The sequence below is a fragment of the Furipterus horrens genome, unplaced genomic scaffold (assembly GCF_987537825.1).
Source record: "Furipterus horrens unplaced genomic scaffold, mFurHor1.1.pri manual_scaffold_4, whole genome shotgun sequence".
Lineage (NCBI taxonomy): Eukaryota > Metazoa > Chordata > Mammalia > Chiroptera > Furipteridae > Furipterus > Furipterus horrens.
In genome coordinates, this window is record NW_028327174.1 from 54,021,840 (window position 1) to 54,037,126 (window position 15,287).

The 15,287-nt window shown below is 47.8% G+C and overlaps 1 long non-coding RNA gene across 1 annotated transcript; it reads right to left on the reverse strand.

Moving 5' to 3' along the window:
• Positions 1–4,219: 4,219 nt before the first annotated feature.
• On the reverse strand, positions 4,220–10,978 carry LOC150011872 (uncharacterized). The gene is made up of 4 exons (XR_016510691.1): positions 10,921–10,978; positions 8,088–8,151; positions 6,568–6,669; positions 4,220–4,848 (listed from the first exon to the last, which is right to left on the reverse strand). It is a non-coding gene; the product is annotated as an uncharacterized LOC150011872 (long non-coding RNA).
• Positions 10,979–15,287: the final 4,309 nt, after the last annotated feature.

Consider the following 15,287-nt stretch of genomic DNA (forward strand, 5'->3'; position numbering starts at 1 on the left):
TTTCAGGGAGCTGGAGCCAGCCAGTGATTCCTCCTCTGTCAGGGAAAACCCTCAGTAGAGAGTTGTCACCTGTTCACTGGCGCAAACCCTCTCTTTTCCTTTGGGAGCCCCTGGGGCTGGAGAAGAGGGGTAATAAAGCTAACCTTGAACCCCAACTCCTCTGTACCCCCCTCCTCTGCACCCAGATGAGCCAGTCAGGGTCCCAAAAGGAAACAAATGTCACATTCCAAAGGGCTTCACTGAAGAGAGTTCAATGACATGACAGTGTTCAAACCATGAACAGAATTAACAATAAAGGCTAATGAGGCTCTGGGAGGCCCCAAAGGGGCAAGAAATGAAACAGTGCCACCAAAGCCTGATTTGCAAGCTGGGGTCAGGGGAGAGGGGCCACCAGCAAAGCTTTGGTCATTGGGAAACCACCACCCCTGCCAGGACCTCAGGCAGGCAAGGACGGGGCCAGGCAATAAATAAACTGGCTCCTCTCTCCCTTCCCTGCCAGGACCTCTGCTGGCCAAACCCTACTGGAAAAAAGTTGTGAGGAGCTCAGGTGATGCAAGCTGCATGGGGCAGCCTCAGGACCCAGGAAACACAGGAAATGAACTGGAAATACTCCTTCTTCTTCCATCAGGATGCCCTCCTGACCCTGAGCCTTATCTCCACTGCTTTGTGCCATATTTGTCATTTGTCCCGCTGCCTGCAGCCAAGCGGTGACTACTAAAAAGGAAGGAGACTTGAGACTTCTTCTTTAACAAAAATGGCCCAGCTCTCAAGGAAGGTGAGATCCAGGCAGAAAGAAGCTTGAGGAAAGGAGGCGACTCTTGCTATGTGTGTGAAGTGCACCTGAGCATGTGGAGAGGCTAAGGGAAGGCCAGCACTGGGGTTAGCGATGACAAGTGGTGGTGCTAAATGACTCTCCTACCTTGGTATTTGGTACAAATCACTAAATGTTTCTCTTGCCTTCCCTCTGTAGACAGACTCTGTGGGGCAGGAATGCTATCTTGCCCATCCTTGACACCTAGCGCAGTGCCACTCAGTGCCGCTCAGGCGCAAGCAGAATTTGCTGAATAAATAAGTGAATAATAAGTAGAAGAATGAACAAGCCTATTCAAGCTCATGTGCACACTCCTGGACCCACATTGGGGAGCACTGTTGAATGAATGACACACAACTCTCCCACAGAAGTTTTATTTCAGTCACCCACCAACTCAGATAATCCATGTAGCCATTCAGTCACTGGACACATGAACCCTAAAATGTCTCCAGCCTGGCCAGAGGCTGAGCTTTGATCGTAGTCATTCAAACGTGCAGTGACTTCAGTGGGCTCCTCCTGATGAGAGAAAAGGGGAAACAGCAAGTTACTTCATTTCTCACAGCAGACTTCCTACGAGCACCTTCTCTGGAGAAATCTTGATCCATGGCAAACCGTCTGTGGTATTACTGGCTGGAGCCGTCGGCAAGAGACGGAGGCGAGAATGACAGTGCCAAGGAGGCAGCTGAAGGATAACACCCTGGGAGCCACAGCTCTGGCTTGCTTGTTCCAATGGACCATAAAGACTGAGGGAGGTGAGGGAGGGGATGGTGTCACAAGAAAAACAAACCAGAGTTCCCAAGTGCAGTCACTGTGCCAAGCCCACCTGGGGTGGTGATTCTGCACAGACTCTGGGGCCAGACAACTGGCCTCATAATCCCTACTCTGCCACTTGCCAGCTGTACGACCTTGGACAAGACACTTCATTACTATACCTCAGTTTCATCATCTTTCTAAAAATGTGGGTAATACTAATACCAACTTCATATGGTGGTGAAGAGAAGTAGATGAGCTAATAGCTGTGAAACAGTTAACAGAGGCCATGGTCCATGGTAAACCCTACATAAATTTCATTACACAAAATTGAGCAGGATGCTTGGGTTCTAGTCCCGCAAACTTTCTTTTTCTATAATAAGTCTTGGATAGCTCTTGTTCCTGTGAGAGGTGAACTAACACATATGAAAATAATAACATGTTAAAAGTGTGTTATTTGGCACCAAGATCATATAAGAGGCCTGATTTAGCAGGGGTAGGGAATGCTAATGGGCTGTCAATTGTCAGCTTCTGACTATCTGCCTTGTTGAGGTCCCCTTCTTGTCAACATCATCAGCTCTTTGGCTTATTCAGTCAAGTCTGGTTGACAACATTCAGGCTTCTCATGGTCTCTCCCACACAGCAAGGACTGGAAGGAAAAGGATTTTGAAAGCAAAGCTGGTCCTTCCCTTCTTACCCAGGAAGCAGGTATAGCCAGGGCACACAGCTGTGAGAGAGGAGCTGGCACCTCCTCCTCAGCCCTCTTTGCCTTTGGGTAGAAGGGAAGGGACCCAGCAGAGGCAGGACAGGGAAGGGTGGCCAGCTCCCTTTGTGCCGGGCCTCAGAAGAAAATGTAGTTGTCCTGCAGAGCTGGGACTGAAAACAAATATGCACCCCAGAGTCCAGAGCCAGCGTACTGCCACTTACTACTGCCTATGTGATTTCAAATAGCTACTGATGTCTTTAAGTCTTGTTTTTTCTCATCCTCAAAATGGGGGTACTTATACCTAATTCAAAGGGTGAAAATCAGTGAGATATATACATCCCTTAGTACATGTCTAGCACAATGCATGGTAGCTGTTAGCTAATATTTTGCATTTTCTGTACAACATTCCCTCTGACGGATGGAGAAGTGCTGCTAACATCCAGACTAGAAAAGGTGGTTGCCGCAGAAAGTGATTTATTCATTTGTTCGTTCATTCATTCAACAAATGTTTACAGAGCTCATTATCAGTTGTATTTATCTGACCCTCACAGCTAGAACTGCATGGTTCATGCGGGCAGGGGCGATGTCTGTTGGGTTCTCTGGATGCTTAATGAATGCTTGCTGGGTGAGTGAATGGATGGATGGATGGAGCTCAAAGCATGTTACCAAGACTGAAATGGGCCAAGCAAGGAGGTGGGGGCAGGAGGCTTGCATTCTGGGTTTAGTCACTCCTCCAAGGACAAAACCTTTCCTTGACCCTGGAGCCTCCACAGACCTCCCTTCAGCTGTGAGATACCAGAGGATCCCTGGGGACCAAACTCGGGGAGCCTCTTCTCCAGTGGGAGACATCCACTCACCCACTCGGGTGTGTCTAAAACCCCTGGAGAAGGTCCTGAGTCCTCCAGTCTGAAGAGTGCCGCTAGTGACCAAAATAACAATGGTAAAAAGAATTTATGTAGCTGTCTCCTCAGTAACTTAGCAGAGGGAGGAATATTACAACTTAGTCTATGTCATTAACACAAAAGAAGACATGACCTAAGACTCTGCTCTCATGGATATTGGATACTACCACATATGAGACAAACACTCTTGCCCACAGAACTCTCTATATGATCCAGGCTGTCTAGAGACAGAAGAGTAAAAAGAAAATCATAATATCAAAAGGTAGAAACAAACCAGATGTCGAGCAACTGACAAATGGGTAAACAAAAATGTGACATATTCTTACAATGAAATATTATTCAGCTATAAAAAGGAATGAAGCACTGATACATGCTACAACATGGATGAACCTTGAAGACATTACACCAAATGAAAGAAATCAGAAAAGACAACATAGTACATGAGTCCCTTCATATGAAAGTCTAGAATAGAGAAATACAGGGTGTCACAAAAAAAAATATATCCACAATTTTAATGATTATAAAGTCTGTATTTATTAGCATACAGTTCCCTTTCAATGTTCACAATAAACTACATAAATGTACTTTTTTATATTTAGCGCCTGTTTTCAAACTGATGACCATTCTGGTCTAGACATTGCTGGCAAGGCAAAGCGACGGAAGCACCAACATCAAGAATCATTTCATTTGGTATTTGGGCACGTGCTCTTTCAATGGCTACTTCTAATTCATCAATGGTTTCAGTTTTTTTAGCATAAACGTTATTCTTGAGAAATCTCCAAAGGAAAAAGTCTAGTATTGTGAGGTCTGGTGAATGCGCAGGGTAATCTACAGGACCTCTTGGCCCAATCCATCTGTTTGGCGGGTTCTCATTAAGATCGGTCCTTCCATCACGATGGTAATGTGGAGGCCCTCCATCTTGTTGGAAATAAAAGTCCTTGTCATGAAAATCTTCGTGAACACGTGGTGTGGCTGATTCCTGCAGTAAATTCAAGGAAGTGGCACCAGTTACAGTACCTGCAAGAAAGAAAGGACCAATTAATACATGCGCGGATAAGCCACACCACACCGTCAGTCCTGGTAAATTCACATGATGTTCCTCCATACTGGGCGGATTTCCAGATGCCCAGTAAATACAATTGTGGCAGTTAATTGTACCTTTTAATTTGAATGTGGCCTCATCACTCTGAACCAATCATCTTGGAAACTGCTGATCTTCTTCACATTTTGCTAAGTACCATGCACAAAACTCCATTCTCCTACCTGGATCATCTTCATTAAGCATGTGTTCTAATCTTGATATGTAACTTTTCCACCGAAAGGGCTTCAGAATGCAATGGACACTATCCTTTGGTAATACCAATTCATGAGAAGCCTGCCAAACAGATGTTCTTGAATTTTGATGATACATTTACAACACCCTTTTTTCCATGGCAGCGTTCGTCAATGTTCTTGGTTTCACAGAACGTTGTTTATGGACATTCTGAAGAGTTCCATCTACTTCAGACTTATCTCTAATTTGTCTGATAGTAAGTCTAGTAGGTGGATCAATTTGAAATTGTCTCCTAAATTGTCTTTGCACTTCTACCGCATTTTCATGCTTCCAGTAGTCCTTCAAAATAAACTTTCTTTGTTCAAAACTTAATCTGGTTTCAGCCATTATTTCTCAATGGTTAAACCTAAAACAAAGCAAATTTAGCAATTTTTTAAAAGTGTGGACACATTTTTTTTTTTTGCAACACTGTTTATAGGGACAAAAAGATAAGGGTTTTCTTAGGGCTGGGAGAGGTTTGGGGTAAGGGAGTAATAAAGGGTGAGGGGTTTCTTTTTGAGGTGATGAAAATATTCTAAAATTAACCGTGATGATAGTTGCACATATCTAGGAATATACAAAAATCACTGAATTGTCTATTATAATGATGAATTGTATGGTATGTGAATTATATCTCACGAAACTTGTTTTTAAAAAGGAGAGCAGTGGGGTGGGAGGAGCAGTTGCGATGGAGCAGGAAGGCGGTGATCAGAAACAAAGCCCAGACACTGTTGGTCCTGGCTGGCCCCCAAGCCAAGCCTGTGGGTCACACAGGCAGTGTCATGGCAGCCCCGAGGGCACAACTGGGGAAGATAAATTGTCCCCAGGCGGTAGGGAGCTGGGTCCCTTCTCCCCTGACAGCTTCCTCTCTGTGTTTTTTTCTGGCACAAGAAACATTCTGTCTTCTTGTATAAATAGGGGAAATTTATGATAGTGCTCCCCCTTCTCCTCCCTAGTGGGCTACTAGGAAGGGAGGAGGGAGATGGGGAAAGACTAGAGGGAGTCAGAGGGATCTGGGCCTGCCTCGGCTGTGGCTCTGGCTTTCCTTCGCATGTTTTACCTTCCAGATGAGGGGGCAGCTGGAGAAAAGGTGCCGCCCATTCATTTCCCCAGGCCGTGAGGTGGGTCGCAGGGGCAGATATGCAACAGGAGGGACACAGGGGAAATGAGGGAACTGTGGCGGCTATCAGCTGTCTATCGTAGGAGACATAGGCCCCCTGCCTGGTTTAGGTTATTTTTGTTCTGTGGATTGTTCAGGCAGCTGATACAGTGGGAAGAGAACTCATCTTGGATTTAGAAAATTGACAGAAAAACTAAGTGTGTGACCTTAAGAAGTCACTTCCTCTCTCTTAGCTTCATCTATAATTTAAAAATGGGAGAGGATTGAAATTACCAGGGGTTTTCAAACTGATTCTAGCTGTGTGGTCCTTTCTTCAAATAAGACCTATGTAGCAACCCAATATTTAACATGGGTATTCAGCCAAGCTTCTCGGGTTGAAGTGAGACTGGGAGATGCATGGGCCCTTATGTTGACTGTGAAGGAGCTTGGCCAAGCATAGCATGATCTCCAAGGTCCCTTCCATCTCTGTCCTCAAGAAGGGATTTGTCCCATGTGAAGAGTTCAAGCTCTGCACACTCTGGGCCTCACTTTTCTCACCTGTAAATTGAAATAATAGTGATGCCTATGGCAGAACACTGTCATGAGGTTAATAAGAGTAAATAAGGTGCATAATCTCTGGCACTCAATAAATGTTGTTATAATTATTTCATGATCTGGTGTAATCCTGCTAGTGGGTTTGCACTGACAAATCTGGTGTGGGAAGGTATAGTAGGAAGGATGATGGAAAAACTTCTATTACCAAAAAAAGTGTTCAGAACACAGTCACATATAGAAAACAAGTTTATTTCTCACACAATAGTCTGTAAGGGAGCAGTCCTGGATGGCAGGCAGCTCTGCTGCACCTGGTCAATCAGGAACTCGGGTTCCTATCATGTCGTTGCTTTTCCCTCTCTTAAGGATTTCTCCTCAATTGCAGTCCAAGCTCAGTCTCAGGAGCATCTGGTCCAGCTCATAAAAAGAACTTACCCTGCATCTTAAAGGTTCTGGTATTATTTGGCTCATATTCCCCTCTGGTCACACCTTGCAGAAAGGGCAGCTGGGAAGTGGAGTGTCCAGCTGGGAGGCTCTCTGTCCTCATGCAACAAGGAGAGAAGGGACTTCAGTGGACAGCTGGCAGTCTTAATCCACAGCTCAACCCACCCCTGAGATGCCCTCTTCCTCTTCCCTCCCAAAATCCACAGCCCAGAAAACAATGTAATTCTTAATGAGAGTCCACCATCCATCCAAGATCAGCAGTCCCAGGAAAGTGATTTGGAGGCCTTGTTCCACCCTTCTATCCATTTTCCTCACTAGGGTGTGAGAAAGGTTTCTTTCCCCACTGCCTACTGGCCATCCTGCTTGGTCTCGTCCCACTCTCTAACCCCTGTTCCTGGCACTATATGTGACTATGTATGTGGGGGTGCAGGATGACTAGAACTTGGAATGGAAGGCAAGATGTGCTCTGCAGGTGGCCCAGGCATGGGTTTTTGTGCCAGGCAAACCAAGCTACCAAATGTGTGACCTGAAGTAGGGATTAAAGTCTCTGGGCCTCAACTGACTCTTTTGGACATAGGAATAAGAAACGTACTTGTGAAGGCCATTGTGGGCATTAAATGGGAATGTATGATATATACCTGGTACAGACTAGGCCTTCAATACTTGGTAACTGATTTTACTTGGTACAAGCAAGGCAAACCCCAGGCAAATCAGATTCAATTCCCTTGGCATCACTCACCTTCGGATAGCCCTTTCTTCCTCTCCCTCCTTGCCAATGCACCACTCCCTCCCTCTTCTTTCCTTAGTATCCTCATTCCCTTCTCATCTGAACCCTGAGCTATACTTGCTTCCTCCAGGAAGTCTTCCCTGACTGAAACATTCTCACTTGGCCTCTTCCCATCCCTAATCCCCCAACCCCCACCTTCCATCTTCCAGCTGCCCTATGGCCCTGGCCTCATCCTGTTCCCAACTCTGCATGGTCTCAACTCCCCCTTCAGAAAGTGTGCAGCAATGGAAGGGAGTTAAGATTTGTCGTCAGGCAGATCAGAGTTCAGATCCCAACTCTGCCACTTTCTTAGCTTTATGTCTTTGGCAAGTTACTTCATCTCTTTAGCCCTCTGCTTTCCCTACCCTCTCAAGGTAGATCACATATGTGTGGGCCGATCCGTAGTCAGAGGGTAGTTAGTAAATGTCCATCTCCACCCAATCTCACCCTGCCCACACTGCAGAGGGGATTCTGCCAAAGGGAGCTATTAGACCAGGAAAGTAATTTCCCCATCACAGCCCTCCAGGGGAAAAAGCAGTGATTTCTCCTGGAGTCTGTGGGCACTGACAGGGGACCACCAGCCCAAGAGCCAGAACACAGGCCAGGGAAGAACTCAGGCATCCCAGCTCCCAGGACCCCATCTCACTGCCCTCCATACAGGTAACCCAGTTATTGGACCAGATCAGGGATAGGGATGAGAGGGTGGATCTGATCACAGTTTCAGAGAATCCACTCAGCGCTCAACCTCTAAGGGGCTCCATGTCTCATGTCCGACCTTCCCAGATGAGCAAACCAACATCAACGGCCAACTGTAATTAAAAAATAAAAATTGTTTTAAAAGACTAATAACTAATGATTATACAGGGCTTCCTACATGGCTGACACTGTTATAGGTACTTTGTATGTATTAACTCATTTAATCCTCACAACAGCCTATGAGCTATTAACTCCATTTTATAGACAGGAAACTAAAGTATAGAGAGGTTAAGTAACTTGCCCAAGGTCACACAGTTAATATAAGGCAGGACTGAGAGTCAAATCCAGGCAGTCTGGCTCCAATGTCCATGCTTTTAACCACTGCACTTTAATAAGAGGTAACATCTACCGGGAGTTTCTATGTGCCAAGCACTGTGGAAAACACGTTACATGTATTTCCTCTAAGACCAAACAACCCCCTGAGATAGCTATTATTATTATCCTTGTTCTACAGGTCAAGAAACTTAAGGCAGAGAGAAAAGTTAAGCAACTTGCCTAAAGTCACACAGAACCCCTAGCAGCTTTGTCTCACAACCCCCCCCCCAGCTCTTCCCTCTCTAGGAGCGCTTTTCAATAACCAGCACTGTCCTTTACCCCCACAGCCCACAATCCTTGTGCTCCAAATATTCTGGTCCACTTCTGTCCTTTCCCTCCCGGCTTTCCCCCCAACTCCTCCTCTCCCCCACAATGTCTCCTATACCTTTCTGACTCTCTCCCTTGGCTCCCCTCTCCCCTCCCCCCAGCTTCAGCTGAATCATGAATTTCACCAAGGAGATCATCAGAGTTCCCCACTGTGCCTTGATCTCCCAGCCCTGGGGGATGCACCGCAGTGGCTGAGCTGGAGAGTCAGAAATAAAATCCTCATCTAGCCCCCTACACACACTTCCCATCACTCATTTGGGATTCCAGAGCGAAGACGGGAGCTAAAGTGCAGTGTTCATTTAATATTAACAAATTGAAATGAATTCTTTTAATGCCAATTAACTTGGAGCAGCCCCTTATTAATAGTAATTTAGATTCATACCAGGGAGAAGCTGGGACGGGGCTGGGCTGAATGTGCCTGGAATGCCAATGTGACAATGGAGCACCCAGAGAGAAGGAGCAGTGACAGTTTTACTTCTGCCCAGTTGGGTTCTGTTTCCCTCAGAGGAATGGACAAAGTCACCAGAGGCATATTTTCAAGAAACACATTACTCTTGTAGTTCGATGTTTGTGCTTGCAATGAATCTGAAGAGGCTGAAACCATTTAAATGGCTTATTTCACTAAAAAGAATGTCCTGAGAGCTGGGATGTCTCCCAAACTCTCCTAAGCCAGACCTCACTGACTAGAAGGGATCAGCTCTTTCTCCTTCTTTGTGTCTGTTCAAAGCCAGAGCTATAGATCAAAATGGGGCTGCCTCAACCCCTTCCACCTCCACCTTAATCACAAGTAATAGGAGGGGGCTAAACATTGTGTCTCTTCTGGGAATGTTCTCCCAAGAGATAGGAGCCCCAACAAGCTGACCCCCCAGCTAACAGCTTATACTTAGGGAAGAAAAAATATCTGCTTGTACTTTTCTTAGAATTTAGGGAAAAGATGAGAAATGAAATTTTAACTTTAACTATGAAAGAGTTACCCAAAACAGAGCCAAGGAGAAAGAGGTTAGTTCCAGGCTGAAAAAGTAGAATAGAAATTCTGCTCTCCCTGATTTTGCTGGCTTGGGAGGCTCAGACTAGAGATGCCCAGAACTAGATCCCGGAGTCCAGGCTCTGATCCAGGTAACATTTTCTTCTTCCCAGGCACCCCTCCTTAGCTGGGAGAGTGAGTCAAATTTGAAGCTGGGAATTATGGAAGTGGGCAGTGAGGGTCCTGAAATGGAGGGGGCTGGAGTGCAAAGGGGGTTGGGGAAGGGCAAGGAAATGTACAAAATGGTAAAGTTTATCAAATAAAAACTTTTATAATGGCTTGACATTTAAAAGATTAAAGAACAGATTGGGTCTTAAAAGGAGGTAAAATACAGAACATCAAAACTGAGACACAATAAACAAAAATGAGAACAATGTATAAAATGCTTCAGGTAAATTGTTCTTCAAAAGAGGAGGTGTTAGAATTAATCAAAAGAGACCTTGTTCACACCCCATAGAGTTTCCCAAACAATAAATTCATTTACAAAACAAAAAGAGAAATCAACACAAAACTCTCTCCGTCCACCCGCGGAGGAAAAAAAAATCAAGGAGATTCATTAACAGCTGAAAAACTAGTGAGAGAGGAGAAAAACAAATGAATAACCTTGAAATCTGTTAAGTGATCATTGGTAAATATTGAAATTGGAAGATGGGTTAGAGAAGGGTGTGAACTTGATATCAGCATAGAAATTAAACTTGCAAAAACAGAAGGTGCCACTCATCCCCAAAGAAAAGGAAACTCTCTGTAAGTAGAATGCCCCTCTCCAAAAGAAGGGAATATAAAATTTATTCAAAAAATACCACCCCCACCCCCCGAAAAGTATATTAATCTGAACTTAATCTTTCCTCAAATCTGAAATAGATTATACAAAAAATACAAAAGAATTTTTTTTTTTAACTAAGAGAAAAACAAAATCGGATTGATTTAAATTGTCTAATGGGCCAGAAGGGGGGACGTTGCTTGCAGGTGACAGAAAGGATGGGGGAGGGGTGCTTGAGGGGTGGAGGACTCCCTTACCTTGCTCTGGAGCCGCCGCGGGACAGAAGTGGGCGAGGGACCCTGCCAGTGCCTGCGTGTTGGGGCAAAGGACTAGGGGATCCGGGTGCAAGTGGACGAATGAGGAGAGTGGAAGGACAGGGGGTACCCATCTGCCTACCTCCGGCCGCCTCCCTCCGGTACCCAGGCCTAGAGAGCTACTGAAAGTTACAAATTGCTTCCATTATTAGCTCATCCCGGGCGGCCTGGTCATTGGCCAGCTCCGCACCACGTGGTCCCTCGTACCAATCGATCGAATTTCTAGTTGCAATTCTCTGTCCCTCAGCTCTGGGCAGAGAAGTGGCGGGGAGGGGGGGAGTGGTGGCGCAGGGACCGGGAAGGGTCTAAGCGGGCGGGGGGGTCTCTTCGTCCTCCACACCCACCTTGTCCGCGCCCTGAGTCCCGGCCCACAAGGGGTCGAGGGAATGTTGTGGGCTGGGACACGCCCGGCAGGACACAAACTGGAGAAGCGAGAAACGTCACCAAGGACCCAGGGCCCTCTCCTTCCAGTCTCCCGGCCGGGCCGGCCCTGCTGGACACTCCCTCCACAGCGCCCACTCAGTCCCTGGCAGTCCCCGCGTTTACAGCCTGACCCCTTGCCCTGGACGCTTGAATGTCCCCTCTCCGGATCGCTGTTTCCGCCCCCATTAGTGGAAGGTGCACCCGACTGCTACTTCCCTTGGGCTTGCTCTGGATCAGGCGCCTGCGCCTTCGGGGGCGCCCTCCTGGCCCCGATAGCCCAGTTTGCGGCCCGCCTGGGACTGTGTGAGAGGACAAACTTTTCAGTGGAGAAAAATCAAGAGGATCCCGTCCCGAGCAGGTGAGTTGGGCCCGGGAGGGCTCCGCTTTAGCCTGAAAACAATGTCTCTCTCCCTGTGTGTCTCTCTTCTTCTTACTCCATCCCACTTCCCTGCAGGCAGACGCTAATCTGCCCACCTCGGAGGAATTAGTGCTGGGGTTGGGCGTCTGTCACTCCCGTGGGGCCAGAGCATCTCTCCTCTGAGTTTGGGGACTAGGGTGGCAGCTGTCAGAGGGAAGAGAAGGGTTGCTTCTGAAACTGGGAAGGACGGAAGAAATTGGGGGCCTAGAGACTGAAAGAGTCTGATTACTTCCGTCCCCAAATGCAACTTGAAGGAACTTTAGAAAAGTTTTTTTGAAGGGATACTCCATGGCAGCAGAGTTGGGTTTTTGAGGTTTAAAGTGGGAGGGAGGGGCGATCAGCTTCCTATGTGGAAGGAAGGATGCGTTTGCTGGTTTTCCAATCAGGGCTGATTCCGATGTAGGAAAACCCAGGCGGTCCCGAACTTGCTCACCCCAACAAGCGCTTAGAGACGCTTAGAGATCCTCCGAGGGGACTCGGTGGAAGGCAGAGATGTATGTACTAGCCGATAGCGGTTGCCACTCTGCCGGCCCAAAGCCTCTGCCCAGGACAGCCTCAGTCCTTGCTGCCCCGGGAGCTTTCGCTGATTTTAAATTAGGAGTGACACAAGAGAGGGAACAACTCCCAAATATCTTCTTCTTTTAAGTCCAATTTGACTTAGAACCCATGTCCCTAAGATGGAGTCAAGGGAATGCCCCACCGTGCCCCTCGCCCCCAGCATAACCATCCTACTTTCTCCAGCTCACAAAGGAGGTCAGGAAGAGCCCCCTGCCCATCCCGGGGCTGAGACTTCCGACCCTCTCCAAAGAGAACTCAAGGGAGGAATAGTGGAGGAGGCTCTGCAGAAGAGAGTCAAGGGCAGAGGTGTGTTCAGAGGGCACAGCTGAACGGGGGGGCCCTGGACCAGAGTGGGGAGGTACAGCCAGGCCAGGACGGTGCTGGGCCTGCCTGCGGACTGATCTGGAAAAGCAGAGGCAGCTGCAGGTGCCCTGGCGAGGCTGGGGTACTCTCGAGGCCCGGGTTGGGCGGAGAGTCTCCGCGGCGCCAGAGCTCTACAGTGCTGCCCTGAGGAGCCTGGCAGGCGGCAGCCGGCGCATTTGGACCGCTGTTTGGAAAGGGCCAGGAGCGGCTGTGGGTCCCGGGAAACAATCCCCGCGTCGACAATGAGATGTCTCTGACCCCTACAAAGCCCACACTTTCACCTCCCCAGGCCACGTGGCCCTGCTCTGTCCCGGGCGGCAAAACCTCCCAGGCCTTTGTTTTCGCTGCACCCGATGTTTTTCTGCTGGTAATCCGGCGGCTCTCCCGGCACCTGCTCCTACGGGAGCCCTGGAATTGGGCTTGCCTAACTGAGAGGTTTAGGAGGCCCCAGCCGCCCCGTCTAGAGCGTGGTCTCCAAAACCCTGGGCCTTGAGAAGGACGTGTCCAGGGGCAGATGGGAAGGCGACTGGTAATTCAGATAAAATATATGCCCTTTTCTTTCCTCCCACCTGGGGACCCTGTGCAATTCTCCAGCCCAGAGGAGTTGGCTGGAAGATCTCATCCCGCCCCAATCCTAAAATTAACACGGAGCCGCCTGAGTCTTCTTTTGCTGGCTGTGGGGCTGTGTGTGCACTATTCGAAGGCACCTGTCTCTGGGCTTTGCCCCCACCCTCTTTGATGAGGCCAATCCTTTTCACCCCTGCCTCCCCCACACTCCCCAGCCCCTCACCCCACAATCTGCGGGATTGTCTCTGTTTTACCATTTCCTTTCTTCTCTTTCTCTTTTTTATTAGGATTCACAGAATGACAGTTTGGCAAAGCTCCCCCTAAGCCTGTGGTGGGGAGCTGTGGACCCAGCCCTGACTTTTCAACTATGGGGAACAGCCCCATTCCTGGGCCCTTGAGATGGATCCCTGAATTGAGGGAAGATGAGAAAGAATGATGTGAAGGATGGCTGAACTGACACAGGACAGAGCCCTGACTTGGGGAGGAGGCTGTTTTATGTCATATGCCTGTTGCAGAGAGAGGATTTGGAAACAAAGAAAGATAGAAAGGTCAGGGAGTCCTGGCTGGTGTGGCTCAGTGGACTGAGCACTGGCCTGTGAACCCAAAGGTCACTGGTTCGATTCCCAGTCAGGACACATGCCTGGGTTGTGGGCCAGGTCCCCAGTTGGGGGTGCACGAAAGGCAACCAATCAATGTATCTCTTGCACATCAATGTTTCTCTCCCTCCTTCTCCCTTCCTTCCCTTCTCTCTAAAAATAAATAAAGTCTTTAAAAAGAAAGGATAGGAAACAGCACTGAAGGACAACAAAGAAAAGACTGGAGAAGAAAAGATTTGAAAAAGCCCTAATATTGGAGCAGAGGAAGGGACCCCAGGAGGGTGGCTGGGAGAGATATGAACAGGAAGGAATATTGGCAAAGGACAGAATTAGTAAGTTTTATGATCAAGAAAGCAGAAAGAAAACAAGGAGAAAGAAAGACATAAGAAAAGAGAACAATTAATAAAAGGAGGGAGCTAGAAAGTAAAAGAAATGGGAAGGAAAAGAAGATGTAAGAAAAAGTAAAATAAAGAAATGGAAGGGAGAGTTAGGTAAGAAAGGAAGAAAGAGGAGAAAGAGCAAAAGGAAGGAAAGGTCAAGGAAGGGAAGAATATATAGAAAAAAAGGGAAAGTAGATAAGAAAAAAAGCAAAAGAAGGCTAAGTGAAAAATAATGGTACAGGGAGATAAAGAGGAAAGAAAAGAAGAGAAAGAACAAAACCCAGTTAACAGAAAAGGGGGGCCCCATTTTGGAGGATCATAGGCAGGGAAGGCACAGGGGGGAGGGTGGGCAGGGAAAGGCCTCTGGGGATAAGGCAGGGTCTTCCAGGTACCAGACTGCCCCACTGTGCAGTACCCCAAGCAGCTGTAGCCCTGACCTACCACCACCTTTCCCCCAGCCCCAGTGCCCACCCCAGTCCTGCAACCAGCTTCTCCATAGAAACAGCTGACCAAACTGGAGAAGGAGTTCCTCCTGCAGCTGCACCTGCCTCAGCAGGGCTGGCCTTCAGGCTCAGCAGTTCAAGATCGAGTTCCAAAATCAGCACATGAAGCAGAAGAGGCAGCTGAGAGAGAGGCAGGTGGCAGACCACTCTCCTAGGCCCAGTTCCCTCTCCCGCTGCCCCTAATGCCTCCACTCTGATCTTGCTGGCAGAGGCTGACTGGAGACTGGGCCACTTTGTTCTTTGGCGATGCTCTAACTCTGAGACCTTGGGCCTCGTTTTGGTCAAATGTCAAATGAGCTTTTTGCACTGGAGGGTCCTTCTGTAATCTTGGTAAGCCTGCCTGTAAATATGCAGGCGAGAGAGGGGTGAAGAAAAAGCCTTGTCCTCTCTGGGAAGGGCACCTTCATTTTCTTCCTTGTTCAAGAAAAACCTTCCTTCTTTGCCATCCTTATCTCCATTCCTACCCCAGAAAACTACCTTCCAGGCCAAGGGGTTTCTCCCTACAAAAAGAGGTTGGATTGATCTGTAAAGAGCTTGGCATGAGTTCAGCAAGTGCTGGAGGAGCCAGAGAAAGAATCTCACTCTTGAAAGAAAATGAGGACATTTCCTACTAGGGCAAGTGGACTTAAGGTTTGCAGTGT